The sequence below is a fragment of the Cololabis saira genome, chromosome 10, assembly GCF_033807715.1.
Source record: "Cololabis saira isolate AMF1-May2022 chromosome 10, fColSai1.1, whole genome shotgun sequence".
Classification (NCBI taxonomy): Eukaryota; Metazoa; Chordata; class Actinopteri; order Beloniformes; family Belonidae; genus Cololabis; species Cololabis saira.
Window position 1 is genome coordinate 6677006 of NC_084596.1, and position 15661 is coordinate 6692666.

Below are 15661 nucleotides of genomic sequence, written 5' to 3' on the forward strand. Positions count from 1 at the left end.
TCTGGGTCAAGAGAAGGTTTTTTAAGTAAAGGTTTAATTACTGCCACTTTGAAAACCTGTGGTACATATCCTAAACTTAGGGATAGGTTGATTTGGTCCAATATTGTCGCACCAATAAGAGAAAAAACATTTTTGAATAGTCGAGTCGGGATGGGGTCTGACATACATGTGGTAGACTTACGGTAGCTCTATTAACGAGTGAAGTCAGCTCAGGGAGGTCTATAGGATCAAAACTATGGAGCTAGAACAGTCTCATAATTCACAAATGCACGGACCGATTTGCAAATACACACACCGTTTCACACGTGCACAGGACACGTTTTACAAATGCACAGAACGATTTGCAAATACACACACAGTTTCACACGTGCACAGAACAATTCACACGTGCGTAGGACAAGATATACAAATGTATTTTTGATGCACACACAAATATAACCTGATTTACAAATATTTTTTTGTCTGTGAGCTGCGCTGGATTTGTGTGTGAGTTTTGAGACTCCCCTGACGTGACTAGATCCACAAATAGGTTTTTTTTAACACGGAAGGATCTGCAACCAATCAGATTAAAGGGGCGGATACACCTGCTGTTTGAACTGCGTTAGTGCCGTTCGCTTAGAAAAGTGATTAATATTTCAAGTTAGTGGAGTAAAGATAAAAAACAGTTACAGGAGATAAAAAATAAATAAACAGGATGGAGAGGAGATCACTGCTGCTTTTCTTGTGATCCCGGTAAATACAACAGCGCGATTGGAGATGGTTTGTGGGGCTGTTCAACCAGAGCCGTCGGGACTGGAGAGCTCCAAGTCCTGCCGATGCAGCACCTGATGATGAGAAACAGCGGAGATTTTTATATATTTGCTCTGTTTGGTTTCACGACGTATAACTGTCCCGTTGATTCAGCTCAGAACCAGACAGACGCATGCAGCAGAGAGCTGCTGCGCTACCTGACGGGACGAGCTGCAGCAGCTGCAGGTGGAGCAGCAGCGCATGTCAGGAGATTAATTTACCAAAATGTCTGGAGTAAAGTCGGTATCAGTCGACTGATAACCGAAGACCTCTGTATCCAGCTCAGATGTTTGATGATCGGTGGACTAAACCCCGACCAGCATCATCACGGCTGCATTTTCCCATGAGCATGACTCTGTACCGGGAATGTGTTGATCTGCCACCGCTGTTTTGACACACGTTTGTCTCTGTGTGGTGGCGATGTCACATCATAAATGTGAGGATAACAGCTGCTTGTTTCTGACCTCCATGTCTGGTCACTGTGGTCAGCTGGTCTGACCGGGACCAGCGCCACTCGCGGCCAGAGCCAGAACACGACCTGCAGCAATATTCACCCCCGTCAACAGGCTCGTTCTCCTGAAAGACACCTGTAGTTCAAATACATAAATATATCCGCTGTTTCTCATAATCAGTTGCTGCATCGGCAGGACTTGGAGAGCAGATCCCGACGGCTCTGGTTGAACGGCCCGACAAACCATCTCCAATCGCGCTGTTGTATTTACCGGGATCACAAGAAAAGCAGCAGTGATCTCCTCTCCATCCTGTTTATTAATTTTTTATCTCCTGTAACTGTTTTTTATCTTTACTCCACTAACTCGAAATATTAATCACTTTTCCATGTGAACAGCGCTAACGCAGCTCAAACAGCAGGTATATCCGCCCCTTTAATCTGATTGGTTTAGAGTAAATCGTCCCCCACGTAGGTCTGCTCTTATGATTGGCTGGAACAAATGAAGACATCTGATTGGTTGCAGATCCTTCCGTGTTAAAAAAAACCTATTTGTGGATCTAGTCACGTCAGGGGAGTCTCAAAACTCACACACAAATCCAGCGCAGCTCACAGACAAAAAAATATTTGTAAATCAGGTTATAATTGTGTGTGCATCAAAAATACATTTGTATATCTTGTCCAACGCACGTGTGAATTGTTCTGTGCACGTGTGAAACTGTGTGTGTATTTGCAAATCGTTCTGTGCATTTGTAAAACGTGTCCTGTGCACGTGTGAAACGGTGTGTGTATTTGCAAATTGTTCTGTGCATTTGTAAAACTTGTCCTGTGCATTTGTGAATTATGAGACTGTTCTAGCTCCATACAAAACAGTCTAGAGATAAGTCAGAGCCTAGGGAAGTCGCTAAAGCTGAAGAAACGCCCACAACCGGCTGGTTGATTTCTTCTCTAATTCTCGTGATTTTACTGTTGAAGAAGCTCAAAGTCTTCACTACTGAGAGCTGCAGGAATACACGGCTCAACAGAGTTGTGACTCTTTGTCAGCCTGGCTACAGTGCTGAACAGAAAACGTGGGTTACTTTTATTATCCTCTATCAACGTTGAATAATAAGCTGTTCTTGCTTTGCGAATGGCTTTTTTATATACTATTAGAATATCTTTCCATTCACGATAGGAGTCTACAGACTTACATGAGTGCCACTTCCTTTCCATTTTACGCACGTTTTGTTTCAACATGCGAATATCTGAATTGTACCAGGGAGTTAAGCTCCTGTGGCTAGAAACCCTCCTTTTCAAAGGAGCAACCTCATCTAAAGCTGAATGCAACAGATCAGCAGTGTTACTAACAAGAAAATCAACATCAACATCAGAGGTAGAACCCAGGTCACTGGCCTCTACTGCTTCAGTAGAGGCTTCACTATTTTCCACTGTCGCAAGATGAGCAATGGTCTCCTTAAATTTAGCAATAGCTTCATCAGACAAACATCTGCTAAAATAATACCTCCTGCCCTGCACTTCAACATCAACAACATTCAATTCAAACGTTATTAAATAATGGTCGGATAAAAGGGAGTTTACAGGTGACACCAACAGACCATCAGTTTCAACACTAGGTGAGAACGAGATCCAGAGTATGATTAAAACAGTGCGTCGGCCCGTCCACTTTTTGTGAGATACCCATTGATTCTAGAAGAGAATCGAAGGCTAATTTAAGATTATCGCTTTCAACATCCATATGAATATTAAAATCACCCACTATGATGAATTTATCTGTACTGATCAATAATCCAGAAAGGAAATCTGAAAATTCAGACAAAAACTCTAGATAAGCGCCAGCAGGGGGCCGATACACTACCACTAACACAACTGGCTTCTCTGATTTCCAGCTCGGAAATTTCAGACTAAGCGTGAGGCTTTCAAATGTATTGTAATTGCACTTAGATTCTTTTTTTTTTTTGGAGACTGGAGTTATAAATTGCTGCGACTCCTCCGCCTCGGCCCGTGCTTCTAGGAATGTGATGATTAAAGTAGCCGGGCGGAGTTGATTCATTCAAACTAACATACTCTTCCTCCTGTAACCATGTTTCTGTTAAGCAGAAAACATCACTCCTGCTCTCTATAATTATATCATTTACTAACAGAGACTTAGAGCTTAATGATCGTATATTTAGTAGTCCGCATCTAATTTTTCGGTCTCTTATTGGTACCAAATGTGCATTGGTTTTAATTTTTACAAGATTATTTTGGTTAACGCCTCTATAACGCCGCACCTGGTGAACTTGTGGAGGGCGGGGAACTGCAACCACTTCTATTTTGCTAGGCACCTGGTTAGTGTTACCAGTTACATCATGTAATCTTATAGTTTTGTTTGCAGACGTTGGTCCTCGAGAAGCAGCAGAGAAGTGTGTTAAACTACAGCTCTGCATCCTGGCCTGGACCCTGCGATGTCAGGGAGAGGGTCTAATGAAACAGGCCAAATTACTAGAGACAAGAGCAGCACCAGCCCGGGTGGGATGAATGCCGTCTCTTCTAATCAGACCGGGCTTTCCCCAGAACGTTTCCCAATTGTCAATAAAGGCCACGTCGTTTTCTGAACACCACCGATACAACCAGCGACGGAGCGAGAGCATGCGGCTAAACATGTCATCGCTGGTCAGATTGGGGCCAGTAAAACAATAATCTAAAAGAAAAGAAAAATAATGTTTTAGAGGAGGAAGATTTTTTTTCATAATGCACTTCGAGAAAAAAGTCCAAATGTCAAGCAAAAAGTCGAAAAGTAGAGATTAATGTTGAAGTACAATTTCGAGAAAAAAGTTGAAATGTCGAGAAAAAAGTTGAAATGTTGAGAAAAAAGTCAAAATGTCATGCTCCTGTGGCTGTTTTTATATAGGCCGTATATATAAGTGGTTTTTTCTAGTATTGGTAGCTGTCTTTATCTAAGCCTGCTGCCACTTACTGGCTCTTTATGTATCTTCTTTTGTTTGTATGTTTTTTTTTGTTTTTTTTTCCCCCTCTACCTGGCCATTCACTGGCTTGTGACACCTGTATGGCCATCTAGTGGCTCTTGCATGTATTTTTTATGTTATTTTTCTTCTCTCTACCTGGCCATTCACTGGCTTTTGACACCTGCGTGGCCACCTAGTGGCCCTAGCATGTAATGTTTACCTGGGAAATGGTTCATGTGACTTCCTACCTGTGCAGGGCAGGTGTATATCATTAGGAATTCCTGTTTGAGCAGTACCCTGAAGAAGGCTTGCGCCGAAACACGTGGGTCTCTGCTCCCATGTTTTTATACTTATTAGCCATGTTTCAATAAAGGCTTTTTAATATTTTTCCACAAGAAGAGTGCCTTGGACTCCCTTTTTTGACTAGAAAAAAGTCCAAATGTTGAGGGAAAAGGGCCCTGTGGCTTAGTGGTCAAAGCGCCTGTCTCGTAAACAGGAGATCCTGGGTTCAACTCCCAGCAGAGCCTTTAAACTCACAGAACAAGAATTTGTAGATGATTCTTCCACATGTTTGGATCAAGTCTTCACCTTCTCCTCTCACACGGTGATTGATGAGAGTTCAACAGCAGCTGTCAGTGATGGAGCACACAGACATTTGTAGTGCATATGTATGAGACCCTGCAGAGACCAGGACCTAGATAGAGACAATTAATCAAAGAAATGAAAAATATAAAAGGCATTAAAATGTCCCAAGGTGTCAAATTTGTTGGACAATAGAAACAACAGCCATAGTAAGTAAAGTATTTCAGCTGCTGAGATTCATTCAGTAAGGCAGTGTTTCCCAACCCTGGACCTCAGGTCACACTGTGCTGCATTTTTTAGATGTCTCTTGGATCAACACACCATTCAAATCATCAAAATCTTGCTGTTTGAAATTAGGATGTGAAGATTTTAACTCAGTATTGCATTGAACAATTTTAAACATTGCCAACCAAGGTGGGACTCGAACCCACAATCCCTTGCTTAGGAGGCCAGTGCCTTATCCTTTAGGCCTCTTGGGCTGTGGAAACCCTGATGAACTGCTACTGATCCAAATGCTGCTCCTCCACATATAAATATCTTTTTTTGTGAATAAAGAACCTGAAAAAAGAATAGTGTTCAAATAAATGCTGAGGAAGAGAAGATCATGCTGGTGTTGTTAACTGGTAAAAGCTGTTCTGTTCAAAGATGCTCTCAGTGGTACCAGAGGATGTACTGATGGTTTCATCACAAGTTTCAGACTAAACCCTCCTGCCTCATGTAGGCGGAGTTTTAGGTCGTCTTCAGTGAGTCTGAGGAAGGATCTGCTGCCAGCTTGTGAAAGGAAGACGTGCAGGTGTGAGATGAACACCAGCTTGTGAAAGGAAGACGTGCAGGTGTGAGATGAACACCAGCTTGTGAAAGGAAGACGTGCAGGTGTGAGATGAACACCAGCGAGTGAAAGGAAGACGTGCAGGTGTGAGATGAACACCAGCGAGTGAAAGGAAGACGTGCAGGTGTGAGATGAACACCAGCGAGTGAAAGGAAGACGTGCAGGTGTGAGATGAACACCAGCGAGTGAAAGGTTCTAGTGCTGAGGAGCAGTGATGTGAAACACTGTGGTAACGAGCTGCACAGAAGTAAACTGCTCTGCTGCTCACACTGAAGTTCTCCACGGTTAACGTGCAGGTCTGGTTTTTATCTCCAAGTAGCAGTCATCTCAAGACATTTGAGATTAGAGGCTACAGAAACTGTGCAGCAGGTTATTGATCATCATTCAGTTTCTATTCCTATTCCCCCTTAATGTTATAAAAAAAAACATCTAGACAGGTTTGATGTGACTGTGATTTTTTTGTTTGCCAGCTATGTGTTTTGTGGCTCGTTGGTCTAGTAGTATGATTCTCACTTTGGGTGCGAGAGGTCCCGGGTTCAATTCCCGGACGAGCCCCAGAGATTCATGCAATTTGTGTTTTTTCTCCTCCAAGTAGCAAAGTTTCAAGACTGTAGTACAATGCTTTACCTGAAGACCAACATTGGTATCATGTGTGAATGCTGAAAACCTACATGTTGCTTCTCTTTCATGCCAAGAGGTCAGCCGGTAAGGCCTAGTCCGTAAACCCTTTCCCCTTTCTTTAATTGGGCTCCTTTTTTGTCTTATTGCCCCAACCAATGTGCCTTTTTTAAATAATAAAATATTGTTTGTATTATTGAACTCTGTCCCCTATCTCCCTCCCTGAGTGAACGAACCTTCGTGTCCTTTTGTAGAGGTGATAATTGACCTTTAGTACGGGTCCTTGGGCCCTAATCAAAGGTAGTGTTGTCGGTAAACAGAAAAAGATCTTCAGATCCCAAACTTAAATAATAGTGAACGTGCCGCCACATAAAGATACATGTTACCTGTCTTCTTGCACATATATGTGTGAGACTATATGTCTAATTTAATGTCTGTCAAGTCAACAATTAGGACTCATTTCCCAAAAAAGTTTGAAGCCATGTACACATACATAAAGTCTGATTGTCCAAAACATATTCTTCCCCAACAAAAAGCATTACACTTATGAAGACCTCATGTTTCTTGCATTGGCTGGGAATCAAACCCAGGTCAACTGCTTGGCAAGCAGCCATGTTGACTGCTCTACCAACAACGCTGCAAGAAAGTACCTGAAACAGCTGAATGAGACGTCACAGTTTTCCAGCCACATGAGAAGGTGAGCAGTCATGTCAGGGAAAGTAACTCTTTGATGATGGTTTCTTCAATATCACAAGATACTTACCTCCATTTGTCCCTCAGCTTATACATCAACTTCTTGTTGTATAAGCTGCATGTTTGCAGGTATATTCAGTTAGACATGTGTTGTCATCCATTGCATTACAACATTCTCTTAGAAAGAGACCATAGACTTAGAGAGGTTTGATAATGACAACTGTCATTGACATTTGAATGAACAGATGTCTCTTTGTACCCACTCCTGACTGGATCAAAGCTTTCTCAAGAACCCTGGCAGTGACGGTCAGCCAACGACTGTTCACTGACGAGCAACAATAATCACCTCAATATTCATGAGGGCTGTTAAAATGTGATGAGAGTTCAGTCTGCTTTCTAATGCTTAGATAATGTTATGGACCAACAGGAAGCACTTACTACACTGAGAAACATTGTCAGTGTTTGTTTTGGGCCAATGCTAATGCCCAAGTCTGACTTGTGTTTAAACGTGCGGGGCCCTCCCGGGGTTGGTAGAGGATGGCAATGCACAGGACTGTTAGGTAGGAGCACTGGGTGATAAAATGGGGAAAAAACCGGGATAAAAATATTTATAAAAAAAAAAAGATCCCTGTAGAGTGTGTCTAAAAAGGTGACAAGACGCTCTGTATTGTATGGGCCAATAATGTGAATATGCATTAGCACACCATTCTCAGAGATGGCAGCACCCATGGTTATGTTCCCGCCCCGTTGGCCTGGCGCATCAACTGTAGCTCTGTGGCCGATGATATTTCGACCACGCCTTCTGTGTTTGGTTAGGTTGAAGCCAGCCTCATCCATGTAGATGAAATTGTGCGGTGGTTCACTTGCTTCCAGTTCCATCATACGCTATATCCAGAAGACATGTCCTCAGTGCCTAAAACTTAAGTTTTATACCTTTACCCAGTAATTTATAGGGCTAATTTCTGTGACCTTGTAACTATAAACTACAAGGATCATCAAAGCAAAAGAGACCTAAGGAGTGCTAAACCAAAGAACAAAGAGGAGGATGAGGACCAAGACGGGGGTGGCGAGTATAACCTGGCTGACATTATGTCAGAATTAAAATCTCAACGCCGTGACATAGTAAATCGTCTGGATGGTATTGATAATCGTTTGGAAAATGTTACCACTGAAGTGACAACAATGAAGAATGCACTGTCAAAGACTAATGAAGTACTTAACAAACAACATCAGCGTTTGGAGGCAGCAGAACAAAGGGTCTCAGACCTGGAGGACACTCTGCATATCACCAAACGGGACCTTCACCAAGCCCAAAAGTTGATTAAAAACCTCGAAGCTAAGACGGATGACTTGGAAAACAGAGGGAGGAGGAAAAACTTGGTTTTGATGGGACTCCCAGAACAATCTGAAGATCAAGACCTACTCAAATACATCCAACAGAAGATACCGGAATGGCTTAATCTAACTATGGATCAACCACTTGAGATTGAACGCGCACATCGCTCCCTACGACCACGCCCGGAACCGGGTAAACCACCAAGACCAATTGTGATCCGCTTTCTGCGGTTCAGAGACAGGGAGATGATATTACAAGCTGCGAAAAAGAAGTCGGCTCCAATACGCGAGGGTGACGCCAAACTCACCTTCCGCCAGGATCTTTCTGCAGAGGTCCGCCGTAAACGCAAGGAATTTGCTGGAGTAATTGAATATTTCCTTGAGAAGGGTATGTTCAGAGGATTTGCATACCCACATCGCCTCCGGGTTCTCCATAAAGGTAAAATTGAACTCTTTGATAGCCCTACCGAAGCGACAGCTCTTATTAACAAGCTGCAGAGGCGACAGGCTGAAACAGTCTCCGGGGAGTGTGATCACTAAAAGCCCATTAAATGAGCGGAGATAAGACATGTCCCTTTCCCCACTTACGATGATTGATGTAAGAATAGGATCGACCTTTTCTCTTTTTGTTATATTGAATGATGAATCCCCAATTTTTTGTTGGTACTTTTATAAAACTTGGATGCCCATGGCGGTTCATGCCGGTACTGTGCTACTTCCGTAAACAAAGCACGACGTCACAGCGGACGGTACCATTGCGGTAATTGAGGGGTTTCCATTAGAGGGACACAATAGACCGGATTGGGGAGAATTCCCTATGATGTACGCATCTCTTCTTTTGTCTTTTATCAATAAGATCGATCAATCTTGTTACCCAAAAAAAAATAAATAAATAAAAAAATAAATAAATAAATAAATAAAAAAAATTAAAAATTAAAAATAAAATAAATAAATAAATAAATAAATAAATAAATAAATAAATAAATAAATAAATAAATAAATAAATAAATAAATAAAATAAAATAAAACATTAACTTTAAGATTTATGGGGAACACTGTGTTCTTGTTTTCTTCACCGCTATATCTAAATACATGGACAAATGGGTGAAAAACTGATGGATCATACTATGAACAGAAGGGTGCAGGGGTGTATGTGAGCAACATTGGGCAACATTATTATTTTATGTTATTTTATTTTATTTTTTCCCCCCTCTCTTTTCTTTTTTCTCTTTATCATGGGGCTCTTTATTTTTGAGCTAATAAAGCGGGGCCTTGGATGGCAGTCCATCTAGGAGAAGGATCACTCTGATTTCAAAACCTTGGGAGTAAACCCGAATAAAAATCCGGTCCCATGTTCCTGGACAAGACACAAACTGGAACCACAGACATCGGCAGCAGGATGTCTGTCAGTGGAGGCACCAGAAGAGCTCTCAATAGGGCCAATGAAGCCTCCACAAATGGCGTGCGGTATAGCTTCTTGCAAGCAACAGACGGCGTCAACCAGCAAGTCAGCTGCTACTGCGGGGCGATCTCTTCATCTGCACTGTCTGTTGCATTCTTTTGTACCACAGTGCATATGATGTCGAGAACCAGAGAGGCAGTCTGGTGGGGGCACGACACCAACTGGCTTACGTATAGTGCAAGGCGTTTTGTGTTCGAGGTGGAAAAGCCCTGTGGCGATGGAGTGACTATGACGGTGGCAGGCTTGAGAGGCTGGAAGCTGCTAGTAGGAGCTCTGCACACAGGCGACTCACATCTGATGGTCGCAGTTGATCTGAATCTGAGCCCAGTAGGCTGAGGCAGCAATGCGAGTGACCGGGCAGCCCTATGTAGGGATAGCACTGCCCGCCCCAGAAGGGGAGGCCCCTAGAAAAGGTGGGGTAGACAAAGCGTGCTCAGAAACCCAAACCTGGCTGGTTTACCGTGACCAGCGGGTTTACCGTGACCAGAGGGAGAGAAGGACTGCATTGATCGCTCGTGAGCTACGGCTATCGGGTGTTGACATCGCAGCGTTGCAAGAAACACGTTTTGAAGCGCAAGGGCAACTGCAGGAAGCTGATTACACTTTCTTCTGGATTGGGCAGAATGAGGGGCCCAGAACAGCAGGAGTTGCCTTTGCCATCCGCAACTCTATTACAGGACAACTTTGGTCTCTCCCAAATGGAGTCTCGCCCAGACTCATGACCCTGAGACTTCCTCTAGAGAAAGAGCGCTACCTTAGTGTGATAAACGTATATGCCCCAACAATGACCTATCCTGATGAAGAAAAGGAAGCCTTCTACCACCAGCTGACTGAAGTGGTGCAAAAAGTCCCCAAAGAGGACAAACTCTTCATCTTAGGTGATTTTAATGCAAGAGTTGGTACTGATTGCGACACTTACGCTGACGTCTTAGGGAAATTCGGGAAGGGAATGAAGAACTCAAATGGTGACCTCCTGTTGAACTTCTGCACTGAGCATGAGCTGTGCATCACCAACACTTTCTTCTACCAGCCAGAAAAGAACTTCTTCACATGGAAACATGCACGGACTGGGCGATACCACCTACTGGACTACGTCATCACCAGGAAGTCACACCTAAGGGACACCCTCAGCACAAAGGCAATGCGCGGCCCAGAGTGCTCAACTGACCACTACCTCGTGCGGAGCAAACTCAGACTGACTCTAGCACCATTACGTCGAAAGACAAAGCCAACAACAAAGCCAAAGAAACTGAACATCAGGAAGTTGCAAGACAGTGGGCGTTGCATGGAGCTGTCAAACGCCATCAGCACAGCTCTGCAATCGGCGCCAGCGGCAGAGGATGACGTGGAAGAGGCATGGAAGTTTCTGAAAGAGGAGGTTTACAAAGCCAGCAAGGAGGTACTCGGACACCCCAGCAGAAAAATCCCAGACTGGTTTTGGGAGCATGGGAATGAGATCGAGAAATTAATGAAGGAAAAGAGGCAAAGGCATCATGTACACCTGCACGAGAATTCCGCAAGATCCAAAGCTGCTCTGAACGCTACCAAGTCCAAGGTCCAAAGAGAAGTGCGAGCCCTGAAAAATGACTGGTGGCAACGCAAAGCAAGAGAATTGGAGGAGATAGCTGTCAATCAAGACTACCAAGGTCTTTTTGCTGGTCTGAAAGCCATTTATGGCCCAAAGAGCAACCCAGTGGTCCCTATCAGGTCAGCAAATGGAGAGGAGCTGCTCACTGACATGAATGCCATCAAAGAAAGATGGAAAGAGCACTTCAAATCCTTGTTAAATCAGAAAGGAACTGCTCACCCGGATGCAGGAAATCAGCTGGACAAGAGAGAGAAGAGACTGGACCTGTGTGGAAAGATCAATATGTAAGAGCTCCAAAAAGCCTTGAATAATACCGCAAGCGGAAAGGCACCTGGCTTAGACGGCATCCCAGCAGACATTCTGAAGAAAGGTGGAAACCACCTGCACAATGCGGTGCTGAGTCTGTACAATGCCTGCCTTCACAAAGGCCAAGTGCCTCAAGACTACCGGGACGCTCTCATTGTAACAATCTACAAGAGAAAAGGAGACAGAGCAGTGTGTGGGAACTACCGTGGAATCTCACTCCTGGCTAGTGCAGGGAAAGTGTTTGCCAAGATCATCCTCGGTAGACTGCAGGCAATCTCTGAGGAAACTCTTCCTGAAAGCCAAAGTGGATTCCGTGCAGGCCGGTCAACCAGTGACATGATCTTCACACTGCGACTCCAACGAGAAGGCAGCCGAGCAACATAGACCTCTTTATGTTGTCTTTGTTGACTTTACAAAGGCCTTCGATACAGTGGATCGAGCAAAACTGTGGAAAGTCCTTGACATCTATGGATGCCCAACTAAGTTGATTGACATCATCCAACAGTTCCACAATGAAATAAAAGCCCAGGTATCAATAGGAAATGAACCCAGCAAAACCTTTCCAGTGAATCACGGGGTGAAGCAGGGATGCGTGCTTGCACCAACCCTTTTTTCCATGTACTTAACTGCAGTGCTTGACACCATGGACCTGGATCTGAAAAAAGGGGTGTACCTGCGCACAAGAACAGATGGAAAGCTCTTCAACCTTGCACGGCTATGGGCCCTCACCAAAACTCGTGAGACATGCATACGTGAACTTCTCTATGCAGATGATTCAGCCCTTGTGGCTGATAACCCAGAGGACATGCAGGAAATCGTCAATCGGTTCACTGTAGCTGCCGACATGATGGGGTTGAAGATCTACATTTCTAAGACAGAACTCCTTTACCAACCCGCACCAGGCAGCCAGTACATGCTCACCGACATCAAAGTCCATGGTGAATCCCTCCAGACAACTCAGTCCTTCACCTACCTTGGGAGCACTGTCACAGCCACCAATTCTGCAGACCTTGAAGTGGAAAAGAGGACCCAGTCTGCAACTAAAGCTTACGGTGCACTGTACAAAAGACTCTGGAGCCAGCATGACATCAGCATGAGAACAAAGGTGAACGTTTACTCAGCCGCTGTCCTTCCATGTCTGCTATATGGAATGGAGTGCACCACCCTCTATAGACGGCACATCAAGACGCTCACTAGGCTACAACTCCGTCACCTGAGAGCAATCCTACATATCAAGTGGCAGGACCGGGTCCCAGATGTGGAAGTTCTGCGTAGAGCCCAATGCACCAGTGAAGCAATTATTGCTACGTCTCAACTCAGATGGGCAGGACATGTGATTAGGATGCCTGACCACAGACTGCCAAAAATAGTCCTGTACTCAGAGCTGCAAGAGGGACGGAGGAGCCGAGGTGAACAAAAACTTTGTTTCAAAGACATGCTGAAAAGGAACATGAAGAGGTCGGGAATACCCCATGAAACCTGGGAGGAGGCAGCATCGGACAGGGGAAGATGGAGAGAACTGCTGAAAAATGCAAGGACCTCAATTGAGAAGCAACGTGAGACAGAGTACCAAAGAGCGCATGATCGTAGACACAACGTAGCTTCAGCAAGTGATTTCCGCTGCACGATATGCAAGGGCTTCTGCAGATCCTTAGCGGGTCTGCAGGCCCACATGAGAGCCAGCCAGAGTTGGCACTCAACTTGAACATTAAACAGTTAACGTCGGCCACGACGAACTGCCATATATATATATATCCAGAAGACACAAAATGAGTTTTATGAATTACATGCATATTCATTTTGGACAAGATACAGTTACATCAAATGTATAAAGCACATATTGCATCTTCTTTTCTACAGCCATAGCCGATGTGTAAAGGTCACATTTACTGCACTGTATATCACTATACGATGTTGTAGCCTACTGTTTACTCTGAGGTAAAGTTATTGCATGTTGTTCATACATGTTTTACCTGTACATACTGGTAGCGCAAAAGGAACAGTGTACAGCTGCTTCATATTCATTTGATGTCTTTTCAGCACCCTGTCAATAGCTGAGATGCTGACTGTTTGGATGTTTGCAAAGATGTTGTTGTCCTCTATAATGGCACTCTTTATCTCCCTTAGTCTTATGGCATTGTTTTGTACAACCATGGTGCAAATAGCCTCCTCCTGTTCAGGTGTGAAAAGGGGCCCTCTGCCACCCCTGTGAAGTTGTCTTGCAGTCCTATGTGGAAAAAATATAGTAATGCAAAACACAAAATTGAGTAAGATAAAATGTCACTGTATATAGTATACTTACTGTATATTGTAAAATGAAAGTAGAAGGAGCTGAAACATGCCATTTGGAGAAGACACCCATCAAACCTGAGACAACTGGAGCAGTTTGCTCATGAGGAGTGGGCCAAAATACCTGTTGACAGCTGCAGAACGCTCATTGACAAATACAGAAATCGTTTAATTGCATTGATTGCCTCAAAAAGTTGTGCAACAAAAAGTTGTGCAACAAAATATTAAGTTATAGGTACCATCATTTTTGTCCAGCCCGATTTCATTCGTTTTTGTTTTTTTTAATAATTATGTTAATCAACAATTCAAAAGTAATGGCTGATTTTGATTATTTAATTTTCAATAAAGTTTTATTTATTGTTACTTTTGTAAGTTTCAAGTGATTTCAGTGAGAATTGTGGGTTTTTCCTTCTTTAACTGAGGGGTACCAACAATTTTGTCCACGTGTGTATATGGAAAAAGTTGTAAAATACGTCATTCATTGAAGGTGCACCTTATAATGCGGTGCGCCTTATAGTGCGGAAAATACGGTACATACTTTCAGTATTTATGCAAATGTACAATGGTCCATACATAATAACAAATATGTATGCTATAATGTCCACTTGTGCAATAACATCAGCACACACATGTCAGTGTGTGCCAGAAAAGTGGAATAGGGCAAAGTGCAATATGCATTAGCACTTTACAAATGTCAGCATTAGAGTACTTTAAAGAAGCAATCGGGCGATGTGTAATCTGCATCAACATTTTACAAACTCCTGCACTTAAGCACTTAGTACTTTAAACATGACGGTCACTTAATTGGTGGTATCAATTGTAACATGTTTTATTCCTTAATGATTTTTATCTAGTTCAGTCGTGTCTTTTAATGTTGTGTTTTTGTTGGTATGGATGTCATATCTTGTCTCCTTTGTCTGCTGGTGTCCGATTCTGTGTCTGGCATTAATTTGCTGCGGGGACGAATGGTGGAAATTAGCCTCTGGCTACAACCAGCATGTTTACATGTGTTTATTAATATGTACAGTCCCTGTCAACAAATACAAGTGAATTGAATTGGTATTGCACTGGTACTATCAGGAGGTTGTAGTGAGGACCCAGATGCAGGAGAGCAGGTGTGATTTATTAACTTAAAAACAGAACCAAAAACGCTGTTAAGCAGGATACAAAAACCAAACTGTGAACAAGAGTCCAAAACTATGACAAAACCTGATGGGAAAAACATGGAGGGCAAAACAGTACAGACCAGCAAGGAGCAGGGGAAAGACAAGACCAGATATACACAAAGGTTAACGAGACACAGGTGCAGACGATCAGGGCAGATGGAAACATGAAGGTCAAACAAGAACTTAAACAAAAGGACATGGGCTTAAAAATAAAAAAGGAAATGTCAACATGAAATGTCAAACCCTGACAGGTACAGAAATGGTACTGCATTGGAACTGAACCGGTATTGCACTGACATTACAAGTGTAGTGCACTGGTATTGACCTGCTGTTGCATTCGAATTTAACCGATGTTAAAATAAATCAGCAATGATCACAAATGTACACTTTTTATCCAGTGTGAATACGTTGGTAACTCCTTAGATTACTTGATGTGGCAAAACGTACTCCACACTGATCACAGCTGTAAGGCTTGTCTCTAGGGATGGGAATCGAGAACCGGGTCTTGTTGAGAACTGGTTCCCAGTGTTTCAATTCCTTGGAATCGCACCCAGCAGGAAAACACGGGGACAAAGCGGCATAAACGCTCAAAAGTTTGGTTACATTTTACC

General features: G+C 43.3%; 2 non-coding genes across 2 annotated transcripts; both read left to right on the forward strand.

The window, feature by feature from the left end:
• Positions 1 to 4636: 4636 nt before the first annotated feature.
• trnat-cgu (transfer RNA threonine (anticodon CGU)) lies at positions 4637 to 4709 on the forward strand. Its single transcript has one exon. It is a non-coding gene; the product is annotated as a tRNA-Thr (tRNA).
• Positions 4710 to 6076: 1367 nt separating this feature from the next.
• Positions 6077 to 6148, forward strand: trnap-ugg (transfer RNA proline (anticodon UGG)). The gene has a single exon. It is a non-coding gene; the product is annotated as a tRNA-Pro (tRNA).
• The last annotated feature ends 9513 nt before the right edge of the window (positions 6149 to 15661 follow it).